This window comes from Camellia sinensis, chromosome 12, assembly GCF_055761805.1.
Source record: "Camellia sinensis isolate YWXY chromosome 12, ASM5576180v1, whole genome shotgun sequence".
NCBI lineage: Eukaryota > Viridiplantae > Streptophyta > Magnoliopsida > Ericales > Theaceae > Camellia > Camellia sinensis.
Genome location: NC_138972.1, coordinates 30,453,236 through 30,473,369, shown reverse-complemented (window position 1 = coordinate 30,473,369; position 20,134 = coordinate 30,453,236). Strand labels below are relative to the sequence as shown.

The window sequence follows — 20,134 nt, the reverse complement described above, 5'->3', positions numbered from 1 at the left end:
TTTGCTGGAGTTTGGGCCTTAGTGGAGCAGGCCGACTTCAACACATTTTGTTCGGGGATCACCCAGATGCAGGCCACTCGATAGATAATGGAATACCACCAACTCCTTCCACTTCTCTTCCACAAGGGAGATGACAATTGCCTTCTACAACTTCTCCATAATTACCAGCCTTCTGATAGAGGGTGATCCAATCCCTTTCAATTTACATATGGGATCTTGGGACGCTGCTCAGCTTTATTTACTCAGGGCCATCTCCCGAAGGATAGCTCGAGGATCATCCGTTATAGCTGGCTACACTAGAGGTTTCACAACACACATCCTGGCAACCTAGAGACCACTACTCAATATGCCCGTGGATTCCTTTTGTATGTCTTTGGTACTACCCTATTTACGAACAGAGAAAATGTTGTTGGATTGTACTTTTAAGTGTGATGATAGACATCCCCTAAATGAGGGATTATGATTGGGGAGGTGCCAGCCTAGCCATGTTGTACAGTTACACGAGTTCATCCTCTCGTCAAAAAACGAGGCTGCTTGAAGGATATTGGCATGCATAGGAGGTACCCTCTACTCATTTTCAATTCACTTTGCCGTATTTTTTGGTTTGTACTTTCTATTTTTGCTTGTTGTTTGATGCCATTGTTCTTTCTTGTGTAGATATGGGCAGATTCTTATATGGGTAGATTCTTACTTTCCTGAGCCAGCCCTAGTTCTAGTGCACAAGATTGATTGGGCGGTGCCTCGATCCCTATATTTTGATGAGGCCCTTAAGCCACATGACTGCCAATCTCGCAGCTTCACTCACTTTCACTACTTTTTCAACACTATGACCCATGCCCAGGTAAACATTCGAAACTCAGAACTCATACTGATGTGTCTTATACCTTTTGTCTTTTCTTCACCTGGGCTTCAGATTGAGATTCACTCTTTCAAACATGTAGGTTGATTGGCACCCCTAGGTGGCTATGCTCCAGGCTGAGAGGGAGCGATACGCTACATCATGGGTAGCCTCCAGGGTAAGGATACTATTCAAGGGTCTTTTTGTCCAAGCTTGGTACTTAGGAAAGCACTTCATTCACCAGACCCTAGATCATGCTATTCTGGACATCCCATTTCCTCTATCTTTTCGCATAAGGATTGTTGATCTGATCACTGACACGGTTGAGCTCGAGGCCATGTTGGATAGACAGTATGCTGACATATTCTATAGCGATTTTGGGTTAGACCTAACCTATTTGATGTTATGAATTCGAGTTTCATTGTCTTATATAGTTGTTCATGTCTTATGCTCCTTATTCCTTATTAAGTAGGGTTATTGGAGTGTCTTGGTTGCGTTTAGAACATGTCGAGAGTTAGTTTTTCAAAATGGTTTATGCCTAGATTTTGGCTTTTTTGCTCGAGCGGCACTTCTTGCACTCGAGCAGTCTTTGAGAACCCTTAGTACTTTTGCAGGCCTACAGAGATACTGGGAGTTGGTATTCTTCGCTCGAGCAGTACTTCTTGAGCTCGAGCGGTGTTCGCTAAAGCAGTATTCTTTGAGCTCAAGCAATGGTCTTCTGTCTACAAAACTTCTAAGAGTTTGTATTCTACGCTCGAGCGGTCACTTCCTATGCTCGAGCGGTGACACTTTTTGTGTTTGGATGCTTGAGCGACACTTCTTATGCTCGAGCGGTCTGTACGTATATTAGATTGTAAAGTCACATTTTTGAGTCATTTTTTCATCTCTTTCTCTTTCTAAACATTTCAAAACCCTATTTTCTCTTACTCTCTCTGTAAAACTCATATTCTCTCTACAAATACACCAAGATCCATTGATTTCTTCACCCATGTCCCTTTAATACAAAGATAGAGCATGATGAGGGCTTCGTTCTAATTAGAGCAAAGTTAGATTTCAGCTTTGTTGTGGATTCTTCTCTCTATCCTTGGTCTTCTAGTTTTAATGTAGGGATTTTTTTGCACTTTCTTATGATTTTTAACCTAGTTATTTGCTTCTTTAAAACAACATTGTGATTTGGGGATTTTGGACAAATCTAGAGTTTTGGGTAAAAAAGTCAAAAGAGGGGTTTTCAAATGGATTATTGGAATTGATTGAGGAAATGTATTTATTGTTGAGTTGTGGTGAAATGATGGAGTTTTGTCACTTAAATTGAGTTATAAAGAAAGAAGGAAATTTTCCCTAAAATCTCAATTATTAATTTGTAAAGAGGAAATGGAAAATGATATAGTTTTGTGGAATTGGGTTGATGTTAATGAGGATGGCGAAGTTGGATGTGTATCATCACTCCCATCTTGAGATTTTGGAATGTATATCTTTATTGAATTTTTTTTTATCTGTTTAGAGATATCTGTTTTGGGCTATCGGTGAAGGATAGCTATGATTGTTGTAGAAATTGCATGAGAATTAGAAGAATTGAAACTATTTTCTCATCCATTTGCATTGAGCATTCTCACATATTTACATATTTGAAATATATGTTGTTTTGAGAAAAAATGATAAATACCTTGGTGAATCTGGGTTGGGGGTGTAGTTACGGAAATTAAGTTGGCATGTGTGTCCTTGGTGAAAGACCAGAAACCCACACAGATAGATGTTGAGCCTTTCGGTTAATACCAGTAAAAATGACAATTGGTAGTACTTGTATAGTCTACTTGCAGACATGTACATATGGATTCCCATAGTGTGATTCACTACCCTATTTTCTATTACAATGGAAATGATTTTTGAAGTGTAATATTAAACTGGCATGACATGGTTTAGAAAGAGATATAAAATATTTCGGTACGAGCATTGCATATTATAGCTGGTTTTTTGCCTTCCTCAGAGGGGTATAGTCTCCTTAGATGCGATTCCCTACAGTTCAAGCTTTCGTGGTTCTGAATTTGGTTCCACAGGTGCAGTGTAAAACAAAAAAATGAATAAGAATCCAAATCCGACAGATCTTAGAAAATCCATTAACCATCAGAGATGCTAAAAATGGACTACATTGCCAGATTTCAAAGTCGCCACCTAAATATTTTTAAAAAATGTAGGAAACCCGTGACTCGTGTCAAAGGCCACTTGTCTATCATAACCAAAGTCTCTCGATTCGGGAACTTAGGTATGAGAATGGAAGGTCATGAATTGAGCACCCCACTCATCTGATCAAAGATCGGCCTCTACTAAATCATGATGTGAATTTTATGGATGTTATATGCTCATGTTCTGATTATTTAATAGACTAACATTACTATGCAAAGCAAACAAGTATATACCATGTCACTTACTTTGGAATGCTTTGATTTCATGCTTTCTTGAAAAGAGTTTTTGACTATGCGCAACTCAAAGGAAAAGTGAGCTCAGATGTACAATAGTCAAAGTCATTCCAATCTAAGCAAAATAGCCTCCATCCATAGGCATTTATAGAGATATTTCAAGTACGCGAGTAGCCTTATGGTAGTATGCTCGACATGGTAACAAAGACACACATGCAATGTGCTAAAGCAAAAATGCTTACCCACAACTCGTTTAAGGCAAGCCAAAGAAAATAAGATAGTTAGGAAAATGCACGATTCTAAATAAATGCACATGATTAATACAACACATGCACAATGTAACTACTTGATTTAACTATGAACAAGTCATATAAATCTACTCAAAGCATGTGATACCACACATATTCAAGTAAGAAATAATCAATGATATAAAGTATGATAAGCCGAACCTTAATGCATGCAAAAATGGATACAAATCATGGTAGTGATAAAAGAAAATATGATGCTATACAACTATGATAAGAATTTAAGTAAAAAGGAGAAAGAAATGGGGGTTGGAAGACATACATCAAATGTTACAAATTTGACCTCTTACAAGAGGATCTGAATGGCCTAATTAACAAATTATTATAAACCTAAATGAATGAACTAATTATTACAAATATGAATTTCAAAGCGACTAATTTAAAGGAATTAAATGAAAGCTGGTAAATCGCATGCACGCAAGCAAGAACATCCTCCGAAAACCTCTCTGCCTGTGGCCAGAAATTGCCCTGTTCGCAACCAGAAAACAATTTCGTTTTGACCTCAGGATCTACTCTGTTTTGCTAAATAATCACCACTATCGTATAAATGAGTTGGTCAGCCAGCCTGATAAACTGGTCGGCCGTACACTAAAGTGCCAGGTCGGCCACTGCTTCTGGAAGAAAACCTACTGCAATAGAATTGGAACAGAGCAAAAAGAGAGGGTTTCCAAAGGATGTTCATTTTTCCTGCCCCCTCTTATCATGAAGATGTTCAAGGAGAGAACAACTCATCAAACATCCCAAGGGTATTTAGAGGATGATTAATGAAGCAACGGTATGGAGTGTTTTATGAATACAAAACTAAGGCTAATTAAGAAAAAGATTATTAAAAGATATGGCTTGAAACCTACTATATCTCATAGAAAATAAGAGTAAGTGAGTACTCAAATTTGGAGAGAATAGGTTTAGAGAAAGCCTTTTTTGAAAGAGAAGCTTATTAACAAGAGATTACATCATTGAACAAAGCAATTAGAGACTCTTCTTCCTACTCATGGAATATGGATTGATATCCATTTCTATGCTTCAAAAGGAACTAGAAGAGAGTCTCTAATACTTCTAATGAAAGAGCTCTCATATGGCTTCAAAGCAAAATCAAAACGAGACTGAGTAAATGAATGAAAGCTATAAAGAGTTGTTGTATGCTCATCTTCCTACTCATGGAATATGGATGAGACATCCAGTTCCATGCTTCAAAGATGGAAACAACTTTGAAGAAGAGAGATAGATTTAAGAATTAAGCTATCTATTTAAAGCTTTAAACACATATATACAATCCATATTCATACGAAAACTAACTAAAACAGTGCTGAAATCAATCTAAAGTTGAAAAAAAATAAGCAAAAACATAAAGAAAACAAAGAGAGCACAACTATGGATAAGCCTATGGAAGGTGTAGACACCCCATTTTTGACCGTCCTCAAGACTTGGACGTCATCATTTGAACACTCGATGATCATCCATGCTTGTGTTCGTTTTGAGTTCCTGAAGGTCTCGGCTGTGCGCCTTGCCTTTGAACCTCTCAACTTGTCTGTTTTGTGCTTGGTTGTGGACCAAGAGCTTGTGGCTTTGTTTCTGAGGGAAAGGAGTGGCATATTGGCCATCCCAACAACCCATCAACCAGACCCCTTGACCATCGGCCATGCCCTCCTTCCATCGGCTATCAGTGGTGGCCGGCGGCATCATTGATGGCCGGTCGGCCATGTTTGTTGGCCGAGCCCCTTTTTCTTACTTTTGCAGATATTTTTATTGCCAGTTGTGCTAGCTGGTGAGCATAGAACTCATCCTCCATACACGTGTATGGAGGGATTGAATCAAGCCTCTAGCTTGTTCAACAAGCTTGAGACTTGGATTTCTATAAGAGGGGTGGTCCCTCTCTCTTTCTAGAGGTTCTGAAAATTTGCATTAGATCAAAAATATATCTCTCTCTCTCTCAAGAACTCTCTCTCTCTCTCTCTCCCTCTATATATATAGCTTGAAAGTGAGTGTTATTCACACATTTTGCCTACAACCCTTAGCCAAACCTCTTGACCTTGGAGTTGAGATTCCATAGGACTTATTTTAGCATCCTAAGGTTGGTTTTGGCTTAGAAAAGCTGCTGGTTTTGCTGTTCTTCAAGGGTGAGTCCCATATCTTCTTTTAAGCTTTGTTTTGCTTAAGTACTTAGCCATCTTTGCATGCTTCTTTTGGCTTAGCTTTCAACTATAAAAAGCTTCATTTTTAAGTATTAAAAGTGTTTGTTTGAGGCCTCTTTGGTGTTGGGTGTGGTCTACCCCTTTTTGTGCCTTATTTTGCCTTGTTTTGAGCCATCTCTTTAGGCCTTCGAGATCATCTTCTCTTAGCCTTTTAGCCACTGAAATCCAGTGGGTTTTCAGTGGTAGAAAGTGTGTTTTGAGGCCCCAAATAGGTGGGGGTTGTCACCCCTCGTCTTCTCTTGTGTGCTTGTGTTGATGGCTCACCAAGTTAGCATGTTTTTCTACCTCCTTGAGGCTCCATCTTAGTATGTCTTAGGCCTTATTTCAGCATGGCATAACACTATTTTTGGTTGGTTTGGTTACTTCTTGCATGCTTCTTGCACTTGTAGTGCAATTCCACTCACTAGCCTAACATGCATCATGCTTTGGACCATCATTCTAGCATGTTTTTGGCTCCACTCCAGCAAGCTTTTACTTATGTTTTGCCATGCTTAAGCTCTCTTTAAGTTGTTTTGGTCATGCATGACTTGCTTTGTATAGCCATAGTTCAATCTTGCTCACTAGCTTTGAGTTTCCAAGCCACTAGCATGCATTGTTTGGGCTATTTGCATGATTTAGCATCATTTGAAACATGATTTCAGTGCATGTAGTGTGGTCATACTCTCCCATGCTTCACTCCTTTAATGCTTTTGCAGGATTGTGCTTTATGCCTTAAACATGAGCCAATATGTATGCCATCTTGCCTAAGCTTTTGGGCTGCTATCTCAATGTGTTTTGGGTCTTATTTTGCCATGATACAACTCTGTTTTTGGTTAGTTAGAGCATCCCTCATTTGCTTCTTACACTTGTAGTGTAATCATGCTCATTGGCCTCACATGCTTGGTGTTTTGGCTTCATTCCATGCATGTTTTGGCATTGTTTTGACCTGCATTGGGACTATTTTGAGTCATCTTGGCCCTTTGGGGCTTGCTTGATATGGCTATGGTACAAGTACCTTTGCTAGCCTTAAGCTTGGAGCCTTCTAGCATGCCTCATTTGTCATATGTGCATGTTTTGGCATCATTTGGAATGATATTTCAGAGCATATAGTGTTGTCACACTTCCATGTTTTTCACTCTTTAAGTGCTCTTGAGAGTTGTACCTTGATGCCTTGTTTGTGAGCCATTGCATGAGCATCACCATCTTGCCTTCCAATGCTAGCATTTCAGAGCATTTTGGCCATTATTTTGGCATGCATGAGGACTGTTTAGGGGTGGTTTAGTCCATTAAGCATTGTATTGCGTGCCTCTTGTATGATGCTCTTTACTTGCTTTGATGCTTTAGCCTTCGAACATGCCATGCATGCATTATTTACATGATAAGACCTTGTGCATGCCACATTAGCATTGATAAGATGATCATGTTGTATGTGTTGCATTGTGTTTGGATCGAGCGTTGACCTGAACACAAGGAATGTGGCACGTTTCGTACTTGAAGTGATGAAACGTGTTGCGTTTCTTGGTCGCCGACCCTCTTGATCGATTATGATAGAGGTTAAGGCCCTTATGTGTTATTTGTGCATTCATGGACATTGAATTGTGCAAACTTGGCTTCTCGGCCATCGTGCATTGCGATGCTCGGTTGGTGTCTCGAGAGTCGAGTACCGCACTCCCTTGAGCTTGAGAAATGATAGGGAGGGTGGTTGTGCACACATACGTTGCAAATACACTACCGTGCCTCTGTTTGTGCTCTGTTATAGCAAAAGGAGAAATTGCAGAAAGCAGTGGCCGACCGGCCATCAAAGCTACCGACCAGCCACCAAGTCTGCCGATCGGCTATCAAAAATGGCCGATGACCATTAACTTTGGCCGATGGCCATCCCTCTTGGCCAACCATCCCTCAACATGTTTCTAGGGTGGATTAGAAGCATCTTGGAAGTTGGCACAATTTTCAGAAGTCTAAAAGAGTGCAAATAGAGGCATCATGAGGCATGGTAGTGGATTTTCGAGCGAAGCCGACCGAGCATGCATATCCCCCTCGCTTCCCGAGGCCATTTGTGTTAGCTAATTTAATTCATTATTGTAATTTCTTAATTAGCTTAGCATCGCTAGTTTTCAATTCGGTTATGTAATAATTAGTCTAATTAGATTATTAGATTAGTTATTTAGCTTAGCTTAGAGTAGCTTAGCTTTCATTCGGACCCTCCGTCGAGAGGGCAAATGTTGTAATAAGGGTGCGTGCGTGTGATGCATGTCTTCCAATACCATTTCTTTCTCTCTTTTATTTACCCGCTTTCGGTGATTAGATTAGGGCATATTTCAATTAGCATCCTTATGCTTGCATGCGTGCATCATTCATTCGTATTGCATGCACCGGGCTCGGCACATCATTCAAACTGCATTGTATTTCAATACCAATTTGAATACATGTTATCAAGTTGCATTCATATGTCATTCTAGGTAGCTGAGCCTATCTTGGTTGCATTTTTGCATATGTTGCTTTAGGCATCTTAACATAAGCTAGGATCATGTATGATTTCTAACATAGCTTCTGTTTTGGCTCGGAGTACACTGTAAGTGTTTATGCTTTAGCATCCTTGCATGTGTGTAAGTGTTACCATGATAGCATGCTTGCCATGAGGCTATTTGCTTAAATGATATAACTGCATGAATGCCTGTGGATGAAGGCTTTATTGCTTGAATTGGAACAATTCATCAAAATGTGCATTTTAAGCCCACTTGAGGATGGCAAATCCGCTTCTTAGCCTACTTGCGAATAGCACTTTCAAACCATTTTCACAAACAAACATGAGATGTTTTGTTCTAAATTGAGTGATTTAGTCTATACTTGTTTGCTGTGCGCATCACATAGTAATATAGCTAATAACCAGAATAAGAACACATGTGTTTTCGAAACAACATATCATATTAGTAGAGGCCGCTCCTTCGATTGGGCGAGTGGGGGTGCTCATTTCAGGACCTTCCTCTCTCGTACCTAAGTTCCCGAGCCGAAGAAACTTTGGTGATGACGGACATGTAGCCTTAGGCACGAGTCAAGATCTCCTAAGTTTCCCAAAATAAAATATTTAGGTGGCAACTCTGAAATCTGGCAAAGCAATCCATGTTTGGCACTTCTTGATTAAAATCAATTTTCCAAAGCGATTTGTCGGATTTGGACTCTTTGGTGATTTGTCAGTCTTACATTGCACTTTGTGAGATTAGATTCAGAACTATGACAGGAATCCGAACTGTAGTAGCTAAGAACTACAATTCGCGCCCTCTCCAAAAGGGGGGCACACAGAGCGAGTTCGGGCGGTCTACAGAAGGGTGGCTAACCCTTCCACCTTCAACAAGGTTTAAATCACATTTTTAAGCCTAAAAACAACTTTGAAAATTAGTATTAAAAACAGAGGATAAAGAATAAGGGAGTAATGAAAAGTGTTCAAAGATTAACCCCTTGAAGAGAGGAAGAGCTTCTTGATTAGCAAACTTCAATTCAAAAACCCTCAAGTATCTGAAATAATGTTCAAAACTTCAGCAAAAAGCTTCAAGTTTGAGCTTCTATGGTGTATCTATAGTGTATCTATTTTGAATATCAAGAGCAAGAGCTTTGAAGGGACTCCTAGGCTTTTAAAATAATTCTTTAACCCTAAATTTTGAAGGGAGATGGCCTATTTATAGATTTTCAACCACCTTTCAATAGAAATATCTTCAAAAGAGAGCAGCTAGCCAAATCCCATGCATGGGAGCAACCTGCTGCTACAAAAATATCTTCTGCGGCGAACATGGCTGGTCGGCCAAAAGGATGTATGGCCAGTCATATAATATGGCCTGCTGATCAACTTTTGGTCTTGCTGCTCTATGAGTGGTCAGGTTAGAAAAATAGGTTTTGGTCCAAATAAAGTGCAAGGTTTGGGTTTAAAGCTCAAAATCGAATTCTTTTACTAAAAAGTCGAAAGATTGCACAATATAATATTTCATCATCGAGTGTTCGGAATGAAGCGCCCAAGTCTTAAGAGCAGTCAAAATGGAGTGTCTGCACATATGCATTCACCTTATACCTTTGTTAAGATTCATATACTGTGTTGGATTATTTCTACTAGGCTTTGCCTCATCTTATATGGGAAACCATTTTCAGGTGCTGATGATATACCTTCACCAAGATCATAGCTTGGGAGGAACTTAAAGCTGAAGGCTTCTTTTTGATTATCTGATGTATTTGTTTTGTACAAGCTAAGGGCATTTAACTATATTGGATTTTAAATCTATCTTTGTTTTAACCAAGTATTGTCTTGGGAAATTGTAAGCCTTTAAGTCATTTATTATCTGTTTAACTTTTATTTCATATTCTCATTATGGCACATACTATAGATTCAGGGTTAGGACTTATGAATGTATAATTGCATGTGCTATCTTTTGTATATCTGAATCATATGAAATGGAAGGACATTATAATTAGAATGCTTGTCATTTATTTATTATTGAGAAAAGAGTTTATTATCATTTATTTCGAGACGTTACATATTCCACGTGCCTGGGGATTACGCTGCCTTCTTGCAGTTCCATATCATGCCTCTCATTACTTTAGATATAGCTCGAGTATTTGGAGATGCTGGAGCCGCTGCCCTTATTCCTGCCAATGCTCCTCCGCTTGGAGGTGCTGTCGTTCCTCTCATTAATCCTGCTACTAGTTTTCCATCACTTCCTTTCTCAGTAACGTACATGAGGCCGAGTGATGCTCTCAAAGAGGTTCTTCTAGAGTTTCTTGAGGATCGAGTGGTCACTCTTGCTCCAAACATGAGGCAGGTATATCTTATCCCTTCCATAGCTCTCTTAAATAACCCTATACTGTTTCATTCTACTTTACTCTGCTTCATTCATGGCCTACACTACTTTACTTTGCTTTATTTATATTTTCATTTCTGTTTATAGCCCCCTACGGCCTATATTAAGCAATGTTTGGAGGTGATGTAGTCCCTGATCCACATGGTGCGAAAAAGGGAGCAAGCCCTTGCCACAACTGGTGTTCAAGTATCCTATTCTGAATCATTCTATATTGTCTGTTTCCATACTTCTATTCTAATACACTCTGATAGACTACATTTTGTTTCTGGCCAACCCTTTATTTCAGCTTGCTACGGTACCTATGATGCCTTATTCGGCAACCGGAAGGGGAGTAGGTCATCCTCCAGCTTGAGGGAGAGGTACTGTAGAATTCGTGGTAGGGGTGCCCCTGGCAGAAGCAGAGACAGAGGTGACCTGGTAGTGGAGAGCTTTTCCTTTTTGGAGAGGACTCCTACTACTTCCAAGGAAGAGAACCTTGCCACTACTGAGACATCCAGAGATAGTGAAGGGGATGCGAGCATCGATATTGAGCACTCGAAGGGAAATGGCACCAATGGCGATGATGACGAAGATAAAGGCAATGAGAGAGGTAGTGGCTCTGATGATGACTTCAAAGATGATGCCAGTAGCAGTTAGAGTAGTAGCGGCTCTGATAGAGACAGTGGAGATGAGGCTGGAGGTAAGGAAGTTTGCTGAGGCTGAGGGCAGCAATGCTGATTGGGACAACATTAGGGTTCCGCCGACGAAACGGATGAAGAGGGTGAGTCGACCCTAATTCCTTTTGTATTTCTCTTTTTGTACATTTCTTTTACTTTGTAGTTAGAAAATCATGTATAGATTTAGACAGGGTTTTTGCAAAAACTTTTACTTTTAATCGGGAAGTACTGAAATACTTTTTGTTTTTGAACCATCTCAGATGTCTAAACATGCATGGTACCGTACTCAAGCACACAACAGTTTTATTTTGATTTTGAAATTGAGAATTGTTGTATTTGAATGAGTTCTGAATCTGATATCGAGCCTACAATTGATCAAAACAAAAAATACAACTCGATGAATGCACAACATAGCGAAATCAACCTAAACACACCTATTGGGATGGAAAAAACTCAAAACAAGACCTGAAACAAAATCTACAAACTAGACTGCAAAACTACACTATTTTTGCAGTTCTAGGGGTTGGCCGGTCACAAATTTGTCCAGCCGAGCCAAACCTAACCAACCGATCGAAGGTTCCGACCAAACAGTGGGATATAGTTGCCAAGCACTCATGCAACCTTATCTCCTTAAAAGGTGGCTCGCGACTGCTTTTTCACCCAAAAGGGGAAAAACTAAGGAGTTTCTTCTGAAAATGGAGGCTTCAACTATAGCTAGGCTCTAGGATTGGATAGCTTCTTTAGACGGTGTTAATAAAGTGAATTTCGTGGGTTTTTGCCTAAATGCTCTTTTTCCTTTTAGTCGCACCTCACTCTATCTTCTTCTCCTCCGGGTGGCAATTCCTTGTTGGGATCCAATCACCCATGTATTCCACTTTGGCATGCAAGAGCTATGCCCGACCATTGAGGAATTTCGAGCATTAATAAAGCTTTCCCAAGATGAAGAATCATGCCTTAACCCAATTTCATCCATGCTCAAGCCTTAACCCGAATGTGTGGTCTAACTCTAAATGAGGCTTGGTTCCTAGCTCATGGTGAGAATCTTGACGTATGTAGATTGATCCACTAATTTTCTATCAATGGAGATAGGAATGACCCTATTTGGCGAAGGCGTCAACAACACGCACTTTGCTTATGCCTACTTTTACACTACTTACTTGTCCCTAACAGTAACAGGGCAAGCATCAAGATCATTGAGGTGACCCAATGACTACAGGAAGGTCAGAGTTGCATGGGCTTAGCGTTAGCCAAAACTTTGATGGGTTTAGATGCATTTCGTAGACAAGAGACCTCCCAATTTACAGGAAGTCCACTGCTTCTTCAGGTACTGTTTCCCACCCTTTCTCACTTTATGTTTCTTATATCACTCTAGCTCTATTCACTCAATTTTTTTTTTCAAAACCCTTTCTCACTTTTCCCACTCAACGCACATCTCTCTATTCTTTAATCTTTCTTGTTTTTCATCCCTCTCTAGGTATGGTTGATAGATAAGCTGAAAGTAGTGGCTCCTTGTACTCGATGCTCAGCTAGGAACTACTTCTTCCGGGCCCAAATAGTAGATTTTCCTTTAGAAGACCTGTGGTGCGACTAGATGTGTAGTAGGTCTGCGATGGACATTGCTTGGCATTGCCCCTAGTTAAACATGCCTTCAATGACATATAGCATGTTCCGTCAACCGGGTGTGCAACTACTTGGCCTAACATACTACGTCTTTTACTTCTCTCTTTTCCAATTCAGACGATAGTTTGGACATGATCAGACTTGCCCTACTGATGGCATTGAGTGTCTAGCTTCATTTTTTCTTTAGGCTAGGCACCATTCTCGGTATGCAACTGGCTGGAAGTGAGGGAGCTCCTAGCTCCTGCCGATGACTTCAGTCGAGATCTTTCCAGTGGGTGCCTGCTTTGGCTTGAGGACGAGGCACAGGTGGGCCCATTCTTGGTGGCAAAATCTTCTGATGCTGTAGGGAGAGGTTCATAGACTTGACTCGACTATACCCTTAGTTCATTGTTTTGACCTTAGCTTTTATGATGCAAAATGCTTTAATTAATATAGGAGTTAGCTAAGCATGTGTGTTCCACTTTTGTTTTGAAATCATGTAAGAAAGATTGTGGGTATTGAAAAAATTCCTTTTAGGTCTAAAGAAAGGTTCATTTTGCAAAGAGATGTCTGAGAAAATCAGTCAATTTTGTTAAAAACCAAAATATATTTTCACAAACAACCACTACTTAATGTACCTGAAATCAACCCTCATGGATGCACAACCTCGAATCAATTCTACGAACAAGACTCTCTACATTCTTTCCACCATTGCGTTGCCAATCGAACCTACCTTGTAACCATATTTATCACAAAAAAGCTGGTCCAGACAGCTGAATCTGGATCTATGTTGAAATGAATCGATCAATCATGGACAGGACAACTGAGTTGAAAAGCTCGATTGTCCTTCAACACTAGATCTCCCTCATTTAGATTCCTGGAGTTAACCTTCTTGTTAAATGCTTGAGTAATCCTGCTCTGGTACCCTTGCACGTGGTATATTGCTTTCAATCTCCTCTCATCAAACAACATCAGCTCTTCAAAGCAATTCTGTTGCCAATTAGCCTCTGCTATCTGACATTCAGCCATAATCTTTAGCGAAGGTACCTCTATCTCTCAATTGGTAGTACTGCCTCCATCCCATAAACCAAAAAGTAGAGGGTTGCCCCAGTAGATGTTCAGATCAATGTCCTATAGCCCCACAACGCGAAAGGCAGTTTATCTGGCCAATCCTTGTACATTTCTACCATCTTCTGTAAGTTGTTCTTAATATTTTTGTTCGCTGCTTCAACAACTCCATTGGTTTGTGCCTATAGGTAGATGACTTGTGAGAGGCCACATTATGTTTCTCGAGCAGATCAATCACTTCTCCTTCAAAATGTGAACCGTTGTCAGAAACAATCTCATTTGGAACCCCGTACCTACAGATGATGTTGTTCCTGATAAACTTGGCCACATGCGACGTCTTCAACATTGCGTAGAACTGTGCCTCCATTCACTTGGTGAATTAATAGATTGGCACCAGGATAAACTCATGTCCATTCGATCCTTTTGGTGTTACTGCCCTAATGGCGTCGATTCCCCAGACTAAAAAAGGCCACGACGAAGTCATGTTGTGCAACTTTGATGGGGGAATGTTCATGTGATTGGCATGAATCTGACACTTATGGCATTACCGAACAAAACTGACACAATCATTTTCCATAGTCAACCAGTAATATCCTTGTCTGAGGATTTTTCTAGCTAGCATTATACTGTTCATATGAGCCCTACATTTACCTCCACGAACAGATTCCATGATGCGCTTTGCCTCATCTTCTTCTACACATAACTTATGCATTCTCAAATAACCCCTTCTGTACAGCTTGTCTCCATAGATGATGAATTGAGCTGCCAGATGCCGTATCCCCCTTTGTCCTTAGCATTTGCCCCTTGTCGGTATACTTCTTTCTCCAGAAAATTCTAAATATCAAAATATCAAAGGCCTTCATCTTGGGCTTCTTCCATCGTAACAATCATCTCGTATGCCGTGTGTATCTCTTCTCTATCATAATCGGACGCATCCTCACCCCAATTGGTATGTCTACCATTGAAGCTAAGGTTGCCAAAGCATCAGCAAACCTATTGTTCTCCCTCACTAAATGTGTCAATGTCAAGCGTTCAAACCTCAAGATTATCACATCCAAGGTCTGATGATAAACTTTCATTTTCTTTTCCTTCACTTTCCAATCCCCATTAGCTTGAGACACAACTAGGTTTGAATCTCTAATTACATCCAATCTTATTGCCCCTAGTTCTAGGGCAGCTTCCAGTCCAGCTATGTATACTTTATATTTTGCCTGATTATTGGATACCTTAAACCGAAGCTAAAGGCCAGAGGTATGTGGGAGTCGTCAGGTGCTATAAGAAACACTCTTATCCCGTATCCATACTGATTGGCAGTTCCATCAAAATACAATTTACAAGTGTCCTTTTCTAACTGTAGGATCGCTTCATCTGGGAACTCATACTCCCTGTCTTCTTCTCCATTGATCAGGTGGTTTACCAAAAACTCGACTATAGCTCTCCCTTTGACAAATTTGCAAGTGACATATCAAAGATCGAACTCGGACAACAAAAGTAGCCATCGAGCTAGCCTAGTGGCAAGTGCTAGTTTTTCAAAGAGATACTTGATGGGATCCAATATCGAAACCAGGATTACCGAGTGTGCTAAAGAGTAGTGTCTCAATTTCCTAGCGGCCCAAACCAAGGCTAGACAAGCCTTTTCCAAAGGGGTGTAACAGGTTTCATATTCCAACATTTTCTTATTTAGATAGTATATTGCCTTTTCCACTTTCTCTTCTGATTCTTGCACCAGCATATAGCCCATGGTGGACTCAGTCATTGACAAATATAGGATCAACGGTTTCCCCAGCTCGAGGGGTGACAACACAGGCGGATTCTGCAGATATTGCTTGATTTGTTCAAAAGCATAATTGCATCAGTTATCCCATTGAAACTTTTTCCCTTTCTTTAACAAGCTAAATGTTGGTTCACAAGTGGAAGCTAATTTAGAAATAAACCTTCTTATAAATTGCGCTTTCCCTACTCGCACTTCCTTTTCAATCATTGGTGGGGGCATTTTTAAGATGGCTTTGATTTTGGATGGGTCGGCCCCTATTCCACATTGCATAATCAAGAACCCCAACATGTTTCTTGCAATCACGCCAAAGGTACATTTTTGCGGATTCAACATTAACTTGTACTCCCGAATTCTTTTAAAGAATCTCCTTAAGGCATCATGGTGACCCTCCCGTTCCTTGGACTTGACAATCATATCATCTACGTATACTTTAACCTCCTTGTGAATCTTGTCATGCAATATAGTGGTTGCTGCTCTCTGGAGGTGGCTCCAGCATTTTTCAACCCAAATGGCATAACCCGATAGCAATATGTTCCCTACTAAGTAGTGAATGTCATCTTCTCTCAATCTTCAGGATGGAGATCTAATTATACCTTAAAAACCCATCCATAAACGAAAGCAAAGTGTGACCTACAGTGAAATCTACCAATTCATCAATATGTGGTAGCGGAAAATCATCCTTAGGCCTGGCTTTATTTAGATCTTTGAAATCAACACAAACTCGAATTCTGCCATCCTTCCGCTTGTGGCCCCATTATTATAATTATTTTGTATGTTTGTATGAGGTCGTAGGTGATCAAGTGATTACTAGCCGGTTATGGTATAAACCTCTAGTGGCGGGGTCGAGGTCGGGGTCATGACATATGCTCTCAACAAGCCTTTTAGCTCTTGGAAATATTTTCTAACCCTTGAAAATGAAGCATGAGGCATATATATATATATATATATATAGAATTTTGAACAAAAATGTCTAACATATTTGAGTAAAACTTGCAGAGGAAGCTGAATTTTCTAAAAATGCTCTGTACCCGGACAATTCTGCCAGTCATACAATTATTCATCCAGCTGGCCACATTTTTCATCTGGCCATAACTTGTTATACGGCCAGGGAAAAAAATGTACCGTTAGATCAACAATGTAGGGCTAGCATAATTTGAAAGGAAAAACAGGTATTTCTAGAGAATTCCATCACTTCCATTCACTCACACTCTATCATTTGCTTGGTCTACTAAAAAAGATAATATTTGGAGTTCGAAAACGCTAGTCTCAGAACATTGTGTAAATGTTTGGAACTATCCAACCAAAACATTTTGAAAAAAGTTTTAAGAGGGTCAAAAAAAAGCTTAGCTAAAACGGGCATTAGGTTGGGCCAGTTGGGATTAAAGCTTGAATTTGGCTTTCCTATTGAGGAATTCAAAAGATTGCACATTGCAACTTTCATCATCGGGTGTTAAGAATAAAGCACCCAAGTCATAAGGCCAATCAAAATGAGGTATCTACGCCATTCATTGGCCTTCAACGGTTTGGCACTGCCATGGAACTCATCGGGATTTGAGTGGAAAAACTCATTTTTCAAAAAAGAGGCCCTAGACTCCCCCTCAATGGTCCTAGTCGCTTGCTCGGCTCTAAGAATGTGCATGGACTCCCTAAGAGCCTTGGCCATCTCTCGAGCTAACACCCCTATTGCATCTTGGCCCGATTGCCTAGCCACGTTGTTCACATTATTCTAACCAACCCCTTCTTCTTGCAAGAGAATATCATCTTGTGCGGGAACATCCCAAGCACCACGACAAGGTCTACCATGGCCTTTACCACGTCCTGATATCCTATATGAAAGTTGAGACAAAATTAAGTTCGCAATATATATATGTGTATATATCCAAACTCCACCTCACACATCACACACAAGGTAAACAAGAACCTATACATGTATCTACATCCCACAAAGCAAACCAAGTAAGCACATAGCCACATAAAGCACATACGAATTACCCCTCTATGATATTGATTTGTTCCACAATGTTCAAAGACTTCCAAGTAGAAATAGCATTGATCAAGTGTCTTTCTAAAGGGCCTTCTAAGAATTTCATGGATACAAATAATTTCTTTCTAGTTTAATCCCATACCTATATGGTCACGTAAACACATAAAGCATACAAAGCAAACGTGTCCCATCCTAGCATAGTAAACCCATTGTGGCAAAAGCCACGTCCCACGAGTCCAAAGTATTCAAACCTGATTAGCTCTACTACCAAGTTGTAATGTCCCAATTTTTTTCAAACAATAATAATATACAATCATTTTTAACTCATAACCATTCCATAATAAAAGTTAATATAAAATAAGCGCATAAGTTTGGAAATATCGGTATGGTGACCAAATACCTCTCTTTTTCCTTGATCTTTTTTGAAAGAATACATGTTTACATCAATATAACATTGTTGCAAAATACAAGTTATAACACTTGTAATTCAAAGAGCTAGAGAGAAAAATACAACTAAACGCCTTAATGGCTTACATCTTTTCAAGACACGGGCCTTGATTATACAAAAAATAGAATATTATCCAAACAAATCAGCTCAAAAGGTATTTCACAAAAGGGAAATCACAAGAGCGTCAGTGCTACACAAAAGAAATATCCCCATCTTCTACTCAACAGGGTAGTGTTTCTTCGTCTTGACCTGAAATGTTAATTTTGGTAAGAATGAGCAAAGTTGTCTAGTAGAAATACGTTTAACAAAGTATATAAACATTTGATATAAATATGGTTACACCAAAACCCATGGCTTCATACCCTTACGAAAGAACAAATGCATCAAAGAGCCTTTATTCAAAGCAAATCGATATTTATATATATATATATATATATGTGTGTAAATTTTTCTAAGAACAATCCCACATTTTTCGTCCTCACACGGATGGGCAAGTGGCTACCTCAAACCTTCCACATTTATCATCTTCACGCGATCAAGCATGTGGACACCTCAAAACATTTCCCACATTTATCATCCTCATACGATTGGGCATGTAATTTTCCGGTGCTGGTACCAAGTTCAACATACAACATAACATGTAGTTTCTCTATGATTTACGTAATCACTTCTAATCACAACAAATTTCCAAAATTCATCCCCCCACATTGTTTCCTAACATATCAACAAAATATCAACTCCACTTCATCTTAAACATCAATTTGAAATCAAAATCATACTCTAGGGTTTTGTAAAATTTAGGAATTTTGCTCATATCCCTTATTAATCAATGAGTCCTCAAGCAATCACTAATCTTATAAAACTTTCAAAATAATTCAAGAGGGTTAAGTGAAACCCCATTTTTTAAAGAATTATTCCTTTTTATCAAAATCATTTATCTTATACCTCATTAAATTTAAGGAAAAATCACAAAGTCATATCAAAATATAGATATACAAGGTTAAAGGTATTCCCACCTCAAGAAATAGAGAGAAGAATTGAACACCTAAAAGTTGAAGGTGGCGAAATCACGATCCACTTACACCCAAATGTAGCTCTCAATGTGCTTTAGCTTTTTCCCTCAAGAACTAGGGGTTGATTTCACCTAGAAGTAGATGAAATCGAAGCTTGAAGTTCAAAAATGGTGGAAGGTATGAGAAAGAGAGAACGACGGTAATGAGAGAGAGAGAGAGAGTCAAAAAAAAAGTGAGAAAAGAGAGAGAACAGGCTTCTATTTATAGTAGAGGGGTAAAATGTGTCATGGGGCCCAAGAATACATAAAATATTAGGTCAAAAATCTAAAAAATGGGGCCCAAAAACATGGCTGAAACTTTTTGCACTTCCAGCAACTGTTGACACCTTCCTAGCCAAGTGTCGACTCTATCAAATAGTAGGCAAAAGAAAGAAAGGGCAAAGAAGCAAGTGTCTACACCTTCCAATCAAGTGTCAACCCTATAAAACAGTAGACAAAAGAAAGAAAGGACAAAGAAGCAACTATCGACACCTTCTAGCCAAGTGTCGACACCCAGAATAGAATTTCAAGGTTCCCAAGTAACTTTCCGGCAAAACTAAGTGTGAAGGAACGGCTCTAACAAATTTAAATCAAACCTTGCTCCACCAATACAATGATACAACAACTCAAACACCCGATAACGAGGAGTAATGGAAAGAAAATATACTTTTAAAATGTTTTAAATAACACTAGTGCTACAAGAAAGGCAGTTACAAAATGGAAAAAGAGCAAAAAAATAAAAATAAATAAAACCTTTTAAACATTTCACTTTTTTCTTTAAATTTATATATCCTCTTCACAAATTTAATATTCAAAAACAGCCTTAGCTGTATTTCGATTTTAGATTTGTGTGGAAATTTGTAAAGAAAATAAAATGTTAGAAAAAATAAATGAAATGTAAGTTTATTATTATTAATTATTTATTACTTTTCTCTCATTTTTTTATCTCTACAAATTTAAAATCAAAAGATAGGATTAGTAA

At 39.2% G+C, this 20,134-nt stretch overlaps 1 long non-coding RNA gene across 1 annotated transcript; it reads right to left on the bottom strand.

The window, feature by feature from the left end:
- Positions 1–18,039: 18,039 nt before the first annotated feature.
- On the bottom strand, positions 18,040–19,313 carry LOC145804431 (uncharacterized). The gene is made up of 2 exons (XR_014346145.1): positions 19,118–19,313; positions 18,040–18,350 (listed from the first exon to the last, which is right to left on the bottom strand). It is a non-coding gene; the product is annotated as an uncharacterized LOC145804431 (long non-coding RNA).
- Between the last annotated feature and the right edge of the window lie 821 nt (positions 19,314–20,134).